A 21,748-nucleotide genomic window follows, 5' to 3' on the forward strand; every position below is an offset into this window, starting at 1 on the left:
AATAGATCTTTAACAGATAACAGATTGCTGGGTGTCGAGTTCCCGCAGCGGCACAGGGGGAATCTCGAACCATCTCTGCTGCGGTCTCCCATTCTCCTCCAGCCGCAGTGGAGCCTGCTCAGCGGAGACGTTGGTCCCAGCACCTGGCTTGGAAATATGCTGCACATTTGGTTACTGCTGCCCTTCCAGGCTCAGCCATTATAACCAATACTGTTCAGCGACGAGCAGGCGTCCTTGGGACTAAGTCCTGTTTTTCCCCTTCTGAGCATGCCCAAGGGAAGATCTCTCATTGGAGGCCGGAGGTCACACGCTCTGGTCCTGTAGTAGCTCCTATTGGTCCATCAGGAAGGTCCTGAAGAGCTGCAGCCATAAAAGGTTTGCATGGCCGCTCAGCCATGCGCTAGTATAAATCAGTATTTGTGTGTGTGTGTGTATGTATGCTTGTTCTGGTGAAAGCTCTGAATCATTCTCATCCCTAGAGTTGTTGAATGCTCACGAGTGTTCTAGCTGTCTAGCGCCAGATAGTGCCAGTACCAGGCACAAAATATACTACGTCTATCCTGCAGTGACCGCCGCCGTTACTGTACGCACTCTGTGCAGCTATCTTTAGCGTCTCCTGACAATCTGTCAGTGTAGGGTGAGAACTCCCGCTTGATCCCAGCATCTGACTCAGGGTGTCCTCAGGCGCGAGCTCAAAAGCCACCGAGGGTCAGAGCGGGATCAACCACCAGCATAGTGGGGGTGAGTTGCAGGGATCCCACTACTTTCCATTTGCTGCACCCTGTGACTGCTAACAGGGCCCAGCGTTATCTTTAATCCCAGCGACTCTGTGAAGCAACAGAGTTTGCTCCTATACAGACCGGGGGACGGTATCCGTGTCTATTCAGGCGTAGTACCGCCATATAGTGCCGCCATTTACTAGCAGCAGGTTCCACTCCTGCACGGTGCACCCCGGGCTGCAAACGCACCTATACTATCTCTATATTTACTCTGTGCGTTCCGCCAACCCTAACACAGATAGATAATAGATAGATAGATAATAGATAGATAGATAGATAATAGATAGATAGATAGATAGATAATAGATATATATATATATATATATATATATATATATATATACTGTAGATAATAGATAATAGATAGATATAATAGATGGATTGATAGATAGATAATAGATAGATAAATAGATAGATAATAGATGGATAATAGATAGGTAATATATACATAGATAATAGATAGATAGATAGATAATAGATGGATAATAGATAGATAATAGATACATAAATAATAGATGATAGATAGATAAATAATAGATAGATGGATAGATAGATAGATAGATAGATTGATAGATAGATAATAGATATATATATATATATATATACAGTAGATAATAGATAGATAATAGATAGATATAATAGATGGATTGATAGATAGATAATAGATAGATAGATATATAGATAGATAATATATACACAGATAATAGATAGATAATAGATAGATAATAGATACATAAATAATAGATGATAGATAGATAAATAATAGATAGATGGATAATAGATAGACATGTAGATAATGGATAGATAAATAGATAATAGATAGATAGTTAGATGGTAGATAGATAGTAGATAGATAATAGATAAACAGATAGATAATACATGAATAATAGTTAGATAATAGATAGATAATAGATACATAAATAATTGATGATAGATAGATAAATAATAGATGGATAATAGATAGATAAATAGATAGATAATAGATAGATAGATAGATAGATAATACATGGATAATAGATAGATAATAGATACATAAATAATAGATGATAGATAGATAAATAATAGATAGACATGTAGATAATGTATAGATAAATAGATAATAGATAGGTAGATAATAGATAGATTGATAGATAATAGATAGATAGATAATAGATAATAGATAGATAGATAATGGATGATAGATAGATAGATAGATAGATAATAGATAGATAGATAGATAATAGATAGATAGATAATAGATAGATGATAGATAGATAGATAGATAGATAGATAGATAATAGATGATAGATAGATAGATAGATAGATAGATAGATAGATGATAGATAGATAGATCGATGATAGATAGATAGATAATAGATAATAGATAGATAATAGATGATAGATAGATAGATCGATGATAGATAGATAGATAATATATAGATAGATAATAGATAGATAGATAGATAGATAATAGATAATAGATAATAGATAGATAGATAATAGATGATAGATAGATAATAGATAATAGATAGATAGATAATAGATGATAGATAGATAATAGATGATAGATAGATAATAGATGATAGATAGATAATAGATAGATAGATAGATAGATAGATAGACAGACAGATAAGATCAGAAGGCATTGGTGGAGCACATCTCTATTTTGGGTATAGACTTGTCGTACATTGTCAGTGTACGTGCTGAATTTATGAATATGTAATGTATGTATGTAAATTTCACTTTCATTCCTGATTATACCGTCTATTGATAGTTTTCATGTTTCATGCCAACTCATTTGCAGCTTGTTTTACAATGCAGTGAAGCGAGCGGCCAGCTGAATATACACTGTATAGAATGAAACGTGCCGCCGTGCCTTTCCGCTGCTTACACTACTTGGAAAATTACAAAGCCGTATCATCATTTATACTTTTTTCGCTAAATGAATTGATGCTGTGACTACTTCCATGGCTGAGGCTGGCAGTGCGAGGCAGCCATGCAGAGAATGAATGCAGGAGTCTAACTACCAAGTGCAGATAGAGAAATGTTTTTATTAAGTCATTTTAAACTGGACATGCTTTTTATGGCGCCCATCGGGTATCAATATTCATAGCCATGGAGTGTCTGACTGCAGGGACTGTCAGCTGTACATCCCTCTGTGCTGCTGATAGTGGATACTGGTGGTCGAGGAGTTATTTTAGGGTTTGCTCTTTCTGGAGGACAATCTTCCCGTTGGAGAAAATTAGTATCAGGAGTTTGGAATTCAGTCACCAAGAGATAAGCTGCTGCCAAATGGAATCTGGCAGTGCATTTTTCATACAAAACACAGTAGCACTTGGTTTTCTTGACTTGACATCTCTGGAGATGTTTGGCACAAGCTTTATAAAAAGAATGATTTCACAGTACTCTGTTGGGAGATGTTTATTATGTATGTGGTGATATGTGTCCATGCATTGGTTATGATCTTAATCCTAGCCTAATTTATTGGAAAGGTAAGGTTGGACAAATCTATAGGTAGTGTAAGCTTTAGCAGATTCTATCTCTACATAGTTAAGTCCTTTGAAAAATATGCCAGGAGATGGACTTACATCATGTCATGAGGGCACTGGCTGAGGTCACCTGGCAGTTCCAAAATGGTTACCACGAACAGACTTGGCACTAATTACATTTTGCTTCTAAGATCCCAGGAGTTGCCTTGGCCTTCACCCTTTAACCCCTGTTCAGGGATCTGGACTTACGCAGGGAACCCTAGGCCAGGCCATGGAGTCAGCTGCTATTCAGTGGTACAAGCCGGCAGGAAGAGTAGTAATACAGCCAGGTCACATCCAGGTGGTTCGGGAGATCCAAAATCTTAAGCCAGGAGAGTCATCAATAAACGAGCCGAGGTTAGACAGTGGGAATAATCAGAACAAACAGGAGAACAGGACAGCAACATCAACCAGGAAAGCAATGCTGTTGACTGGCAGTGGGCATCAGAGCTTCAGGGGTTTAAATAGCTGATGCCCTACCTGGAGCTCTCCAAAAATAGTAAGTAAACCTAGACTAAAATTAACCCTATAGTTCTTTCAAAAGCAGCACAAAAAGTCCCAGTGAAAAATAAGGACTTGATGGCAAGCAATAAAGGCGCGCCACTACCCACGCGGCCAAAGTGAAAACAGAGGAGGCAAGAATCGGCACAGATGTTACACGTCATGAGATCCTTCCATGTTTGCTGTTTGTCTTGGTCATAGAGGGGGTGAATCATATGGAGCCACAGTTCACTCATTCCTGGTGGTTGACTGAAGCTCAAAAACATAGATTCCTTTCCATTGATTCAGCATTCAGTTGATTGATCCAGGTGGGATGATGTGGTTGATTCGCTTAGTCTCATGTAAGAGTTATGACAGATGTAGCAAAGGTTATTATGACTCACAACGCACCATGTTGATACCTTGTCACAGAATATTGCCTCCCTTAAGACGATTAAGATAACTTAACATAGCACAAACTATTGACCAATGTCAAGTTAGGTGTTGAAGGACACTCTTTCTGATATCCCCGTCCTGAGTTATGAGTCATTTCAATCTTTACTCGATCTGTACATGCTTCAGTTAAAGAAGAAGTCAAGCCAGAAAACAAAAAGTAGTTCCAATTGCCAAAACCATTATATATGTATTTTGGCTTCCAATGTTGGTTTGACCCAATGATGGACCCTTTATGTTTCATTGGTGTTTGCGTAGAATTTGTAATATTGCTGAAAGCTGTTCATTGACTCCTGTGCCCTGACTGAATGCAAAGTTTATTACCAAGGTAAAAATATTATCATCACCGATCAATGACTCCTATGGCAGCATTGCTTTTATATCTACTGTCCTTCAATACCAGAAGCCTTCTGAAGAAAATCATCAAGGATAAATAATATTCCTTATGTGAAAGCTTAGTACAAGGTTATCTTCACGTTCCATTAAGTGGTTCCATCTGTGTGGATAGTCCCAAAGTCTTGACCGTGTAAGTACTTGAGTTGTCGGGAGACATGGGCACCTGGGAACAAGAGGCTGGAGATACACACATTAAAGTCACACTCATTGCCATCAAAGCACTTCCCAAATAAGACGTGAAAAGCACTTAAAAGCTTCTGAAACTGTTCCACGTAGCCAACAAGGAACTTAACGCCATAGCAGAGAAAATCTTGTTTTCCTGTACAACTGTAACTTGCTCAACACCCGAGGAACATCAAAACCAATAAAAGGTGGATTCTTTAAAAAAATCTGTAATAAACGACAGAGGGTCAGAAAATGACTGATGTGGCATTTGGTATTTATTATAGCACCATGTAATGAACGTTATTGAATAAATTGATTTGCTGATTGACTACTGATACAGTCTTGGATTAACACATCTAGAGATTAGTAAAGTGAGATGACTATTGGAAATTAAAAAAAAACATGATTTTGTAATACTCTGTCAGGAGATGTGTATGTTTTATGTGGTCACCCAGTGGTTATGAAGGGAATTACAGCCTGTTACAGTTTTGATAGCTTGTAGCAATAGTGTATTAGACTTATATTATGAAGAACTTAAGATGTTAATGAAGTTTGCAAAAAGGGGAATGTAACGTAAGGGGTTGACCGATCACATGTTATGCCCTCCAGTCATCTAAAAATCCTATAGATAAGTCCAAGTAACTTTTCAATATGACTCTTGGAGAATAATGGTAATTTGAGAGTGTAATGGGTTTACTCTCTCTGGCAGAGGTTTGAGGTAGGCACAGGCATGACATTGTTTGATGCAAAAGAGGTGGATTTAATGCAGTTCATAAATTTTCACCCAAAGGAAAAAGAAAAGCCTTTTTCCGGGAAAAAAGTATAATATAAAATATACAGTTCCACAGATGTACGGGCTCACCCATTTAAATAGGACACCACACAAATCTGTACAGGCTCACAGGTCCTTACAACTATACATACTCCCAGACCCTGAATGAGGCAGTTGAGCTATCTTAAATAGGCCATCTCACGTCCTGGAAATGAAGGTATGGGAATGACAAGTCCCACTCAGATCTTCTGATCATTCCTAAATCCTGGACCCAAAATCCAGGCCCATAAGAAAAACATCTCAGCACTATCCATGTTGGATCCTGCTTCTCCTGGTCCTGCATCATCAAAGCTAGCCACCTTGGCTAGCCACTTCGGTGACACATACCTCCCATCGAGGAGTTGTTAGGCTGCAACCTTATAAGAGTAATACTCCATTACTCCATGATGGTACTTGCCAAGCTTTAAAGGGGTTGTCAGGTCTTCTGATAAAAACTTGCAGTCACCCTTGTTGACTGCAGTCTTCTGATTTCTGAAAGAGTTCGGTGCAGAATACACCGATATGTGTGGTGGTGGTGTGTGACCATTTCCATACTTTACGGTCACATTCCTACTAGTCTTGTCTGGCTTCTGTCATTACAAGTGAACTGAGAGAAGAACATGTCTAGTCACCGCTAGACTGCATGTGTGCTATTGCATACTTATGGTCATGTGAAAACGCACTCTCACCCGCAATGAATCTTGACAGTGAGCGCACGCAAGCTGTCAAGATTAAGAAGTGTTCAACAAAAACTTACAATAAAGCCTCCTGTTCTCCACCAGATTGTGAGCACTGAATGAGCTCCCCTTTATTGTTAATTGCATGCCACAAATGTTATCACTAGTGATGAGCGAATATACTCGTTATTCGAGATTTCTCCAGCACGCTCCGGTGTCCTCCGAGTATTTTTTAGTGCTTGAAGATTTAGTTTTTAGCGCCGCAGCTGAATGATTTACATCTGTTAGCCAGCATAAGTACATGTGGGGGTTGTCTGGTTGCTAGGGAATCCCCACATATAATCAAACTGGCAAAGAAATTTAAATCACTCAACTGAGGTGAGGAAAGCTAAATCTCAGAGCACTAAAAAATACACGGAGGACACCGGAGCATGCTCGGGAAATCTTGAGTAACGAGTATATCACTAATTATCACCACTAAAAGGATGGTTTGGGGGACCACAATAAATTCCAGCCCACCACCCTCTGCCAAGGACCACAATGGCTTGCACCGTAATTTTCTACCCTCATAATCGAGCTCCCACTTGGAGGCGCTATGAGCAGAATAACATCCTCATACACTGGGACAAATGTCCTTGAGTGAGGGAATTCATTTTTACATTTTACTCATTTCTCCTCCAATATGTTAATATCTAGAGAGTCGTATATCGTTTGCATTAAGAGCAATGTAATTATTACCTGCGCTAATTACAGTCAAAAGCAGAAAGGATAGGCCAGAAAGGCAAAAGGGTAAAAAACAGATTACCCTTAAAGGAATCCAGATGTTTGTTCTGTGAGTTCATCTTCTTATGCTGGAGTTAATATGTGAGAGGCAATTAGCAGGAACAGATTTTCATCTGCACCGTCGTCCTGTCCAGCATGTTCTTCACCTGTTACTCGGCAGATTAATGAATTTCCAGCCTGCAGAGGACAATATATCTGTGATTCATAACATTGCTATCTGTACACTGTCACACAGCCCTAATTCACACCAGTCATTCCTGCTGTTGATCCGGAAGGTTAGGATGTTGTGTACTTTATTTTTTGCAGGGATTCTAATTAATACAGTTTATGGCAACCTTCAGAAAGTATTTATATGGTGATATATCCCTGTCAAAATGGGTAAGTATGCTGAACATGGAAGACAATAGAGAGGGATGATGGATGGAAAGATAGATAGATAGATAGATAGATTTATTGTCAAACTACTGTGTTCTCTCTTTTTAAATCACAATGACAACCGAAAACATCCAAATGACCCTGATCAAACGTTCACATACCCCATTTCTTAATACCGTGTATTGCCCCCTTTAACATCAATGACAGCTTGAAGTCTTTTGTGGTAGTTGTGGATGAGGTTCTTTATTTTCTCAGATGGTAAAGCTGCCCACTCTTCTTGGGAAAAAGCCTCCAGTTCCTGTAAATTCCTGGGCTGTCTAGCATGAACTGCGCACTTGAGATCTCCCCAGAGAGGCTCAATGATTTTGAGGTCAGGAGACTGAGATGGCCACTCCAGAACCTTCACTTTGTTCTGCTGTAGCCATTGACAGGTCGATTTGGCCTTATGTTTTGGATCGTTGCCATGTTGGAACGTCCAAATACGTCCCATGCGCAGCTTCCAGGCAGATTAGTGCAAATTTGCCTCCAGTATTTGCTGAAAATGTGCTGCATTCATCTTTCCTTCAACTGTGACCAAGTTTCCTGTGCCTTTGTAGCTCACACATCCCCAAAACATCAGCGATCCACCTCCGTGCTTTACAGTAGGAATGGTGTTCCTTTCATCATAGGCCTTGTTGACCTCTCTCCAAATGTAATGTTAATGGTTGTGGCCAAAAAGTTCAATTTTGGTTTCATCACTCCTAATTACTTTGTTCCAGAAGTTTTGAGGCTTGTCTCTGTGCTGTTTTGTGTATTGTAGGTGAGATACTTTGTGGCATTTGCACAGTAATGCTTTCTTCTGGTGACTTGACCATGCAGCCCATTTTTCTTCAAATGCCTCCTTATTGTGCATCTTGAAACAGCCACACCGCTAGTTTTCAGACAGTCCTGTATTTCAGCTGATGTAATTTGTGGGTTTTTCTTTGCATCCTGAACAATTTTCCTGGCAGTTGTGGACAACAATTTTGTTGGTCTATCTGACCATGGTTTTGTTTTTACAGAGCCCCTGATTTTCCATTTGTTAATCACAGTTTGAATGCTGCTGACTGGCATTATCAATTCCTTGGATTTCTTTTTGTATCCCTTTCCTGTTTCATACAGTTCAACTAATTTTTTCCGTAGATCCGCTGACAATTTTTTCAGTGGCTGGATGAAAGATGCAAGAGTCTGTCTTGATCCCAGAAACTCACTCAGCTTTTATGCACACACACTGATTACAAGCAAACAGGTCGCAGGTGAGGACAGGGCCGGTGTCAGCACCCGGCACAGCGGGCAAATGCCGGGGCCCTGGGGAGAGGGGGGGGCCCACTCATGCTGTCATAGATACAGCTGGGAGAGCAGAGCAGGAGATAACATGCTCTCTCCCCCCACAAAGTCACTGCTGGCTGCGTTCTCTTAACCCCTATGTGCCAGCTCTGACACAAGGATCTTCTCACTCAGCCAGTGCAGCCAGGCAGGCACACATAGGGGTTAACAGAAGGCAGCCAGTGTGACATTGTGGACGGAGAGAGCACTTTCTCTGCTCTCCCCCCTGGGTGGCTGCAGACAGTGCTGAAGTTTATCAGGCAGATTCCGGAGGAGCTCCGTCCTACTAGTGCAAAGGTATCCAGCAGTGGTTGCAATTGTGGCTCAGTCTGCTGCTGTCTTTCTCCACTGCCTAAAAATGTGGGTGATGTCTGGAGGAGCAGCTGGTGGGGTGCAGCCTGTAGCTGCCCAGCTCACCCAGAATACATGCATGCTGCACCAAACCTGCACCAGTGGGGTAGGAAGAAGCTTAACCCCTTCCCATCTGTATGAAGGTTATTGCTGAACCTTAAAGATAACAATCTGACCCGCATACATGGGGTTAACCAGATGCCAGGAGGAAGGGGAGCTGCTGCCATGGATAAATCTGAGCTGTGGGCTGTAGGTTGGGGCCCCGTGACCCCAGGCTGGTGACTGGAGGGACTCTGCCCAGTGCTGGCATGTGGGTGATTTCTGCTCCGGAGTCTCAGCTTCTCTCCTCCACATCACACTGTGCAGTCACAGCAACATTGGTTGTCTCTGTCCAGGTCCCAGCAGCTGCCACTGCTCCCACCAAGGACATGGCATCACTTAACCCTTCCCCTGCAGCCACCGGCAACAAATCCACATTATTCCTTGATTAAATCAGGTTCCAACCCAATAGAGGAGCAGACATTTCCTGCTGCCATTAGGGTCCGGGAGGGGGTGACATTGGCTGCCCTGCTACTCTGTAGTGGGGGATGACAAGTGTAACATGGGGTAACGATGACGGAGAAATGCACAGGATAATAGTGAGCGCGACAGAGGGTAGTGTATGGTATGGAGCAGTCAGGGGGTGGGCTGCAGGATCCCCCCATACTGTACATGACTGCTCGGGACAGGGAGGCGTTTAATGAGCTTCTAATGACAGGGCACTAATTGGGTCATTAAGGTTTGTGGAAAGGATTCAGCATCAGGTCCCTCATTAATGCCCGAGCCGCCTGTTACTTTGTAGCATAGATCTGTTGGGGCCGCAAAACCAAACAACGTTGTTTATGTAGAAAAGTCTTTGTTTCATAGAAAAACTCAAAACAGAAAAGCACCTCTCCTGTATGTATACACTGCACAGCACCTCTCCTGTATATATACACTGCACAGCACCTTTCCTCCTGTATATATACTCTGCACAGCACCTCTCCTGTAAATATACACTGCAGAACCTACAATAGCTGTCACTCATGTAAGAAGTGAAATCTGGCATTGTACTATACATTTCTCTGCCGTATCTGTGCATCATAAATCGGGGTATGTGTTAAAGGGGGGGGGCCCACTGAGACTCTTTCGCCCGGGGCCCTCGAAAACCTGGAGCCGGCCCTGGGTGAGGATGTTACCTTTAGTAGCCATTAAACACATTTGTGTCAACTTCTGTGCATGTTATCAGGCCAAAAACACCAGAGCATGTGAACTTTTGGTCAGGGTCATCTGGATGCCTTGCATTGACGTTATGATTTAAAATAAGAAAACACTGTAGGTTGACAATAAATGGCTTCACCCAATCACAAACCATAAGTGGAGAAAAAGGTTTGTTGTTATCATTCATATTCCCAGAAAAAAAGGCAAAAATGCTGCCGGGGTATGTAAACTTTTGAGCACAACTGTAGATAGATAGATAGATAGATGATAGATAGATAGAAAGATAGATAATAGATGATAGATAATAGATAGACAGATAAATAGATAATTCATAGATAGATAGATAATAGATAAATGATAGATAATAGATAGATACATAGATAATAGATAGATAAATAGATAGATGATAGATAGGTAGACAGATAGATGACAGATAATAGATTGATAGATGATACATACAAAATAGATAGATAGATAGATAATAGATAGATGAAAGATAGATACATGATAGCTAACAGATAATAGATAGATAATAAATAGCAGATAGATGATAGTTTATAGATATGTAATAGATAATAGATTGATAGATAGATAATAGATAGATGGATAGATAATAGATAGATAGTTAGATAGATTAAAAAAATACTGAAACAGCACTCCATATGGCAGTAATAAGGTGCTCTTTATTGGCCCATGTGGCGATGTTTAGGTCCTGGATGCAGACCTATCTCAATCAATTTACAAGGTTCATGTGAATGATATTTAAGGCAACTAAATTAATAAATAATTTAGCAGCAATATTGTTATTTAGAGATTATACAGCAATAATATAAACATTATATACAAAAATTCACATGTGAACATCTAATATATAATTGCAAATCGGCTCTGTCACATCTTCCGGCGATTGTGTCGCTATCCCACAATCCACCGCGGCCAAAAGGCCACGAACTGCGCCTCCACAAGTGACAAAGACGGCACCGCTATTCCGTCGGGAGATCAGTGGCGCTCATATCCACCGCCAATCCGCGCGGAACCGCTCATTGGCTGAGCGCCCCTGGCTTCAGCCAATGAGCGGCGTAGGATTGAAATCCCCGCCAAAGCCACACAGCTCCGCTCGTTGGCTGAGCTGCCCGCCGGGTGAAGTTTGGCGGGGGATTCAAATCCCACGCGGCACCGCTCATTGGCTCAGAATTTTTTGACTCTACTTACAAGGTTTGGCATATGCCTATAAGACTCTGCACCCAGTTTTCTGCTGTGCTTAATCTCTTTGTGATAGATAGATAGATAGATAGATAGATAGATAGATAGATAGATAGATAGATAGATAGATAGATACATAATAGATAGATGATAGATAAATAATAGATGATAGATAAATAATAGATGATGGATAGATAATAGGTAGATAATAGATAGATATTAGATAAAAAAACAACATTATAGAAAATATCATGGGAAGGACAAATATCATGTCGAAAAATAAAGTGGTCAATGTATTTCACAAAGTTTTCTGTGAATATTTCCATTGATTTATTCTTCAGTAGAAATTGTCTGCAGTAGAGTATGAAAATACATCTGTCACAGACAGTCTACGGGTAGCTGGTCCACAGGGCCATGTTTCAGCTACCGTGCGGCACAAGCCGTGTGATGAAATATCTTCTTCTTTCTGCCTTCATACATCTCCAATTTACTCATTTGTAGACAGCCAGGCTTCCTAAACCTCAGAGACATTGCTAACCTGTCTTGAGAAAGCACTGCTATGTCATGCTCAGTGCCAACTGCGCCAATCAGACCAGCAAAGTGTCTAAAACAGACTGTGAAAATGATCAATGTAGAGCAGGAAGGCATCCAAGGGCCATGGGTAGCGCCTTAGAGAATGGATTACAAGGGAACGAGGCTGTCTCCATTGTAGGCTCTTCACATGTGGTGTGATGGTTGTGTATGGAAGAAATATTGGGGACACAAAGGCAAGACACAAAACAGTTCTAAAATATGTGACCAGTATCCATTTTCCATGTGCCCAGTTCACAGGTAATCATTACTGATTGTTCCACCCAAACTAGGTCTGTGTAGTGACACATGTACTTTACGCAGGGCCCCTTAAGGTCATGAAACGTATAACAGGTTGTATTAATAAAAAACCCTTTAAATAATATCTATAGACATGTATTATGTCACTTTTACACAAAACTTTAGAATTAGTGAAGCAGATAACATTACTGCCCAAATAGTGCCAACATATTCTGCAGGGCTTTGCAGAGGTTTCTACCATTCATGGTCTCTTTTGGTGAGAGGAAACCAAAGGACATCCTCTCAAGTCAGAGAAGACCCCATCTATGCAGATGTTCACCTTGGCCACATTTCAGAAAGGACCACAGAGCTGCCATTATCAAACACTAAGCCACACAGCCTAGAAAGCTAGTCAACCATGCACCAACATAGGTAATGCTCGTCATCCATTTTTCCTATAAGTAATAATACTCTAAGTAGCCATGCATCACTTTATGTTATACTTGCTAACCATATTCCCTTACCACTATTGTTTGCTACTAGTGTTGAGCGATACCGTCCGATACTTGAAAGTATCGGTATCGGATAGTATTGGCCGATACCCGAAAAATATCGGATATCGCCGATACCGATATCCGATACCAATACAAGTCAATGGGACATCAAGTATCGGAAGGTATTCTCATGGTTCCCAGGGTCTGAAGGAGAGGAAACTCTCCTTCAGGCCCTGGGATCCATAGGGATGTGTAAAATAAAGAATTAAAATAAAAAATATTGATATGCTCACCTCTCCGGCGGCCCCTGGACTTCACACTGCTAACCGGGAGGCTTCTTTGTTTAAAAAGCGCGCCTTTCGGACCTGTGAATGACGTCCCGGCTTCTGATTGGTCGCGTGCCGCCCATGTGACCGGCACGCGACCAATCAGAGGCCGCGACGTCATTCGCAGGTCCTCAATTCCTATAATTAGCAGTTTTGTGAATGAGAATGACGTCGCGGCTTCTGATTGGCCGCGTGCCGGTCACATGGGCGGCACGCGGCCAATCAGAAGCCGCGACGTCATTCTCATTCACAAAACTGCTAATTCTAGGAATTGAGGACCTGCGAATGACGTCGCGGCCTCTGATTGGTCGCGTGCCGGTCACATGGGCGGCACGCGACCAATCAGAAGCCGGGACGTCATTCACCGGTCCGAAAGGCGCGCTTTTTAAACAAAGAAGCCTCCCGGATAGCAGCGTGAAGTCCAGGGGCCGCCGGAGAGGTGAGCATATCAATATTTTTTATTTTAATTCTTTATTTTCCACATCCCTATTGATTTGATACCGATACCCGATATCACAAAAATATCGGATCTCGGTATCGGAATTCCGATACCGCAAATATCGGCCGATACCCGATACTTGCGGTATCGGAATGCTCAACACTATTTGCTACATATACGCCCCTTTAAATCATGCATGTAACCTCCTACACTGTAATGATAATGCTTGTTACTGTGCATCCCTATGAAGAAAGCTAGTTACTCTACATCCCTATGAGTATTGCTAGTTACTCTGCATCTCTATGAGTATTGCTAGTTACTCTGCATCCCTATGAGTATTGCTAGTTACTCTGCATCCCTATGAGTAATGCTAGTTACTCTGCATCCCTATGAGTAATGCTAGTTACTCTGCATCCCTATGAGTATTGCTAGTTACTCTGCATCCCTATAAGTAATGCTAGTTACTCTGCATCCCTATGAGTAATGCTGGTTACTCTGCATCCCTATGAGTAATGCTGGTTACTCTGCATCCCTATGAGTAATGCTAGTTACTCTGCATCCCTATAAGTAATGCTAGTTACTCTGCATCCCTATGAGTATTGCTAGTTACTCTGCATCCCTATGAGTATTGCTAGTTACTCTGCATCCCTATGAGTAATGCTAGTTACTCTGCTTCCCTATGAGTAATGCTAGTTACTCTGCATCCCTATGAGTAATGCTAGTTACTCTGCATCCCTATGAGTATTACTAGTTACTCTGCATCCCTATAAGTAATGCTAGTTACTCTGCATCCCTATGAGTATTGCTAGTTACTCTGCATCCCTATGAGTATTGCTAGTTACTCTGCATCCCTATGACTATTGCTAGTTACTCTGCATCCCTATGAGTAATGCTAGTTACTCTGCTTCCCTATGAGTAATGCTAGTTACTCTGCATCCCTATGAGTATTACTAGTTACTCTGCATCCCTATAAGTAATGCTAGTTACTCTGCATCCCTATAAGTAATGCTAGTTACTTTGCATCCCTATAAGTAATGCTAGTTACTCTGCATCCCTATGAGTATTACTAGTTACTCTGCATCCCTATAAGTAATGCTAGTTACTCTGCATCCCTATGAGTATTGCTAGTTACTCTGCATCCCTATGAGTATTGCTAGTTACTCTGCATCCCTATGAGTATTGCTAGTTACTCTGCATCCCTATGAGTAATGCTAGTTACTCTGCTTCCCTATGAGTAATGCTAGTTACTCTGCATCCCTATGAGTATTACTAGTTACTCTGCATCCCTATAAGTAATGCTAGTTACTCTGCATCCCTATAAGTAATGCTAGTTACTTTGCATCCCTATAAGTAATGCTAGTTACTCTGCATCCCTATGAGTATTACTAGTTACTCTGCATCCCTATAAGTAATGCTAGTTACTCTGCATCCCTATGAGTATTGCTAGTTACTCTGCATCCCTATGAGTATTGCTAGTTACTCTGCATCCCTATGAGTATTGCTAGTTACTCTGCATCCTTATGAGTATTGCTATTTACTTTGCATCCCTATGAGTAATGCTAGTTACTCTGCATCCCTATGAGTATTACTAGTTACTCTGCATCCCTATGAGTAATGCTAGTTACTCGGCATCCCTTTGAGTAATGCTAGTTACTCTGCATCCCTATGAGTATTATTAGATACTCTGCATCCCTATGAGTAATGCTAGTTACTCTGCATCCCTATGAGTAATGCTAGTTACTCTGCATCCCTATGAGTATTACTAGTTACTCTGCATCCCTATGAGTAATGCTAGTTACTCGGCATCCCTTTGAGTAATGCTAGTTACTCTGCATCCCTATGAGTATTATTAGATACTCTGCATCCCTATGAGTATTACTAGTTACTCTGTATCCCTATGAGTAATGCTAGTTACTCGGCATCCCTTTGAGTAATGCTAGTTTTTCTCTGCATCCCTATGAGTATTATTAGATACTCTGCATCCCTATGAGTAATGCTAGTTACTCTGCTTCCCTATGAGTAATGCTAGTTACTCTGCATCCCTATGAGTATTACTAGTTACTCTGCATCCCTATAAGTAATGCTAGTTACTCTGCATCCCTATAAGTAATGCTAGTTACTTTGCATCCCTATAAGTAATGCTAGTTACTCTGCATCCCTATGAGTATTGCTAGTTACTCTGCATCCCTATGAGTATTGCTAGTTACTCTGCATCCCTATGAGTAATGCTAGTTACTCTGCATCCCTATGAGTATTGCTAGTTACTCTGCATCCCTATAAGTAATGCTAGTTACTCTGCATCCCTATGAGTAATGCTGGTTACTCTGCATCCCTATGAGTAATGCTGGTTACTCTGCATCCCTATGAGTAATGCTAGTTACTCTGCATCCCTATAAGTAATGCTAGTTACTCTGCATCCCTATGAGTATTGCTAGTTACTCTGCATCCCTATGAGTATTGCTAGTTACTCTGCATCCCTATGAGTAATGCTAGTTACTCTGCTTCCCTATGAGTAATGCTAGTTACTCTGCATCCCTATGAGTAATGCTAGTTACTTACTCTGCATCCCTATGAGTAATGCTAGTTACTCTGCATCCCTATGAGTAATGCTAGTTACTCTGCATCCCTATGAGTATTGCTAGTTACTCTGCATCCCTATGAGTAATTCTAGTTACTATGTATCCCTATGAGTAATGCTAGTTACTCTGCATCCCTATGAGTATTGCTAGTTACTCTGCATCCCTATGAGTAATGCTAGTTACTCTGCATCCCTATGAGTATTGCTAGTTACTCTGCATCCCTATGAGTATTGCTAGTTACTCTGCATCCCTATGAGTATTGCTAGTTACTTTGCATCCCTATAAGTAATGCTAGTTACTCTGCATCCCTATGAGTATTACTAGTTACTCTGCATCCCTATGAGTAATACTAGTTACTCTGCATGCCTATGAGTAATGCTAGTTACTCTGCATCCCTATGAGTATTGCTAGTTACTCTGCATCCCTATGAGTATTGCTAGTTACTTTGCATCCCTATAAGTAATGCTTGTTACTCTGCATCCCTATGAGTATTGCTAGTTACTCTGCATCCCTATGAGTATTACTAGTTACTCTGCATCACTTTGAGTAATGCTAGTTACTCTGCATCCCTATGAGTAATGCTAGTTACTCTGCATCCCTATGAGTAATGCTAGTTACTCTGCATCCCTATGAGTAATGCTAGTTACTCTGCATCCCTATGAGTATTGCTAGTTACTCTGCATCCCTATGAGTATTGCTAGTTACTTTGCATCCCTATAAGTAATGCTAGTTACTCTGCATCCCTATGAGTATTACTAGTTACTCTGCATCACTTTGAGTAATGCTAGTTACTCTGCATCCCTATGAGTAATGCTAGTTACTCCTCATCCCTATGAGTAATGCTAGTTACTCTGCATCCCTATGAGTATTGCTAGTTACTCTGCATCCCTATGAGTATTGCTAGATACTCTGCATCCCTATGAGTATTGCTAGTTACTCTGCATCCCTATGAGTATTGCTAGTTACTCTGCATCCCTATGAGTATTGCTGATCACTCTGCATCCTTATAAGTAATGCTAGTTACTCTGCATCCCTATGAGTATTGCTAGTTACTCTGCATCCCTATAAATAATGCTAGTTACTCTGCATCCCTATAAGTAATGCTAGTTACTCTGCATCCCTATAAGTAATGCTAGTTACTCTGCATCCCTATGAGTATTGCTAGTTACTCTGCATCCCTATGAGTATTGCTGATCACTCTGCATCCTTATAAGTAATGCTAGTTACTCTGCATCCCTATGAGTATTGCTAGTTACTCTGCATCCCTATGAGTATTGCTAGTTACTCTGCATCCCTATGAGTATTGCTGATCACTCTGCATCCTTATAAGTAATGCTAGTTACTCTGCATCCCTATGAGTAATGCTAGTTACTCTGCATCCCTATGAGTATTGCTAGTTACTCTGCATCCCTATAAATAATGCTAGTTACTTTGCATCCCTATAAGTAATGCTAGTTACTCTGCATCCCTATGAGTATTGCTAGTTACTCTGCATCCCTATGAGTATTGCTAGTTACTCTGCATCCCTATGAGTAATGCTACTTACTCTGCATCCCTATGAGTATTGCTAGTTACTCGGCATCCCTATGAGTATTGCTGATCACTCTGCATCCCTATAAGTAATGCTAGTTACTCTGCATCCCTATGAGTATTGCTAGTTATTCTGCATCCCTATAAATAATGCTAGTTACTCTGCATCCCTATGAGTAATGCTAGTTACTCTGCATCCCTATGAGTATTGCTAGTTACTCTGCATCCCTAAAAGTAATGCTAGTTATTCTGCATTCCTATGAGTAATGCTAATCACTCTGCATCCCTATAAGTAATGCTAGTTACTCTGCATCCCTACGAGAAACGCTAGTTACTCTGCATCCCTATGAGTAATGCTAATCACTCTTCATCCCTATAAGTAATGCTAGTTACTCCGCATCCCTATGAGTATTGCTAGTTACTCTGCATCCCTATGAGTATTGCTAGTTTCTCTGCATCCCTAAAAGTAATGCCAGTTATTCTGCACCCCTATAAGTAATGCTAGTTACTCTGCATCCCTATGAGTATTGCTAGTTTCTCTGCATCCCTAAAAGTAATGCCAGTTATTCTGCACCCCTATAAGTAATGCTAGTTACTCTGCATCCCTATGAGTATTGCTAGTTACTCTACATCCCTATAAGTATTGCTAGTTACTCTGCATCACTATGAGTATTGCTAGTTACTCTGCATCCCTATGAGTATTGCTAGTTACTCTGCATCCCTATGAGTAATGCTAGTTATTCTGCATCCCTATGAGTAATGCTAATCACTCTGCATCCCTATACGTAATGCTAGTTACTCTGCATCCCTATGAGTATTGCTAGTTACTCTGCATCCCTATGAGTAATGCTAGTTATTCTGCATCCCTATGAGTAATGCTAATCACTCTGCATCCCTATACGTAATGCTAGTTACTCTGCATCCCTATGAGTAATGCTAGTTACTCTGCATCCCTATGAGTATTGCTAGTTACTCTGCATCCCTATGAGTAATGCTAGTTACTCTGCATCCCTATGAGTAATGCTAATCACTCTGCATCCCTATACGTAATGCTAGTTACTCTGCATCCCTATGAGTAATGCTAGTTATTCTGCATCCCTATGAGTAATGCTAATCACTCTGCATCCCTATAAGTAATGCTAGTTACTCTGCATCCCTATGAGTAATGCTAGTTACTCTGCATCCCTATGAGTATTGCTAGTTACTCTGCATCCCTATGAGTAATGCTAGTTACTCTGCATCCCTATGAGTAATGCTAATCACTCTGCATCCCTATACGTAATGCTAGTTACTCTGCATCCCTATGAGTAATGCTAGTTATTCTGCATCCCTATGAGTAATGCTAATCACTCTGCATCCCTATAAGTAATGCTAGTTACTCTGCATCCCTATGAGTAATGCTAGTTACTCTGCATCCCTATGAGTATTGCTAGTTACTCTGCATCCCTATGAGTAATGCTAGTTACTCTGCATCCCTATGAGTAATGCTAATCACTCTGCATCCCTATACGTAATGCTAGTTACTCTGCATCCCTATGAGTAATGCTAGTTATTCTGCATCCCTATGAGTAATGCTAATCACTCTGCATCCCTATAAGTAATGCTAGTTACTCTGCATCCCTATGAGTATTGCTAGTTACTCTGCATCCCTATGAGTATTGCTAGTTACTCTGCATCCCTATGAGTATTGCTAGTTACTCTGCATCCCTATGAGTATTGCTAGTTACTCTGCATCCCTATGAGTATTGCTAGTTACTCTGCATCCCTATGAGTATTGCTAGTTACTCTGCATCCCTATGAGTAATGCTAGTTATTCTGCATCCCTATGAATAATGCTAGTTACTCTGCATCTCTATGAGTATTGCTAGTTACTCTGCATCCCTATGAGTATTGCTAGTTACTCTGCATCCCTATGAGTATTGCTAGTTTCTCTGCATCCCTATGAGTAATTCTAGTTACTCTGCATCCCTATGAGTATTGTTAGTTACTCTGCATCCCTATGAGTATTGTTAGTTACTCTGCATCCATATGAGTATTGCTAGTTACTCTTCATCCCTATGAGTAATGCTAGTTACTCTGCATCCCTATGAGTATTGCTAGTTACTCTGCATCCCTATGAGTAATTCTAGTTACTATGTATCCCTATGAGTAATGCTAGTTACTCTGCATCCCTATGAGTAATTCTAGTTACTATGTATCCCTATGAGTATTGCTAGTTACTCTTCATCCCTATGAGTAATGCTAGTTACTCTGCATCCCTATGAGTATTGCTAGTTACTCTGCATCCCTATGAGTAATTCTAGTTACTATGTATCCCTATGAGTATTGCTAGTTTCTCTGCATCCCTAAAAGTAATGCTAGTTATTCTGCATCCCTATGAGTATTGCTAGTTACTCTGCATCCCTATGAGTAATGCTTGTTACTCTGCATCTCTATGAGTATTGCTAGTTACTCTGCATCACTATGAGTATTGCTAGTTACTCTGCATCCCTATGAGTAACGCTAGTTACTCTGCATCCCTATAAGTAATGCTAGTTACTCTGCATCCCTATGAGTATTGCTAGTTACTCTGCATCCCTATGAGTAATGCTAGTTACTCTGCATCCCTATGAGTATTGCTAGTTACTCTGCATCCCTATGAGTAATGCTAGTTACTCTGCATCCCTATGAGTAATGCTAGTTACTCTGCATCCCTATGAGTAATGCTAGTTACTCTGCATCCCTATGAGTATTGCTAGTTACTCTGCATCCCTATGAGTAATGCTAGTTACTCTGCATCCCTATGAGTATTGCTAGTTACTCTGCATCCCTATGAGTATTGCTAGTTACTCTGCATCCCTATGAGTATTGCTAGTTACTCTGCATCCCTATGAGTAATGCTAGTTACTCTGCATCCCTATGAGTAATGCTAGTTACTCTGCATCCCTATGAGTATTGCTAGTTACTCTGCATCCCTATGAGTAATGCTAGTTACTCTGCATCCCTATGAGTAATGCTAGTTACTCTGCATCCCTATGAGTATTGCTAGTTACTCTGCATCCCTATGAGTAATGCTAGTTACTCTGCATCCCTATGAGTATTGCTAGTTACTCTGCATCCCTATGAGTAATGCTAGTTACTCTGCATCCCTATGAGTATTGCTAGTTACTCTGCATCCCCATGAGTATTGCTAGTTACTCTGCATCCCTATGAGTATTGCTAGTTACTCTGCATCCCTATGAGTATTGCTAGTTACTCTGCATCCCTATGAGTAATGCTAGTTACTCTGCATCCCTATGAGTATTGCTAGTTACTCTGCATCCCTATGAGTATTGATAGTTACTCTGCATCCCTATGAGTAATGCTAGTTAGTCTGCATCCCTATGAGTAATGCTAGTTACTCTGCATCCCTATGAGTATTGCTAGTTACTCTGCATCCCTATGAGTATTGATAGTTACTCTGCATCCCTATGAGTAATGCTAGTTAGTCTGCATCCCTATGAGTAATGCTAGTTACTCTGCATCCCTATGAGTATTGCTAGTTACTCTGCATCCCTATGAGTATTGCTAGTTACTCTGCATCCCTATGAGTATTGCTAGTTTCTCTGCATCCCTATGAGTAATTCTAGTTACTCTGCATCCCTATGAGTATTGTTAGTTACTCTGCATCCCTATGAGTATTGTTAGTTACTCTGCATCCATATGAGTATTGCTAGTTACTCTTCATCCCTATGAGTAATGCTAGTTACTCTGCATCCCTATGAGTATTGCTAGTTACTCTGCATCCCTATGAGTATTGCTAGTTTCTCTGCATCCCTAAAAGTAATGCTAGTTATTCTGCATCCCTATGAGTATTGCTAGTTACTCTGCATCCCTATGAGTAATGCTTGTTACTCTGCATCTCTATGAGTATTGCTAGTTACTCTGCATCACTATGAGTATTGCTAGTTACTCTGCATCCCTATGAGTAACGCTAGTTACTCTGCATCCCTATAAGTAATGCTAGTTACTCTGCATCCCTATGAGTA

At 40.9% G+C, this 21,748-nt stretch overlaps 1 protein-coding gene across 16 annotated transcripts in view; it reads left to right on the forward strand.

Annotated features, from left to right (window-relative positions):
* The window catches only part of CELF4 (CUGBP Elav-like family member 4), a 1,519,496-nt gene that overhangs the window by 428,648 nt on the left and 1,069,100 nt on the right, over window positions 1–21,748 (forward strand). The window lies entirely within an intron of this gene.

Source organism: Ranitomeya imitator, chromosome 1 (assembly GCF_032444005.1).
Source record: "Ranitomeya imitator isolate aRanImi1 chromosome 1, aRanImi1.pri, whole genome shotgun sequence".
In the NCBI taxonomy this organism is placed as follows: Eukaryota; Metazoa; Chordata; class Amphibia; order Anura; family Dendrobatidae; genus Ranitomeya; species Ranitomeya imitator.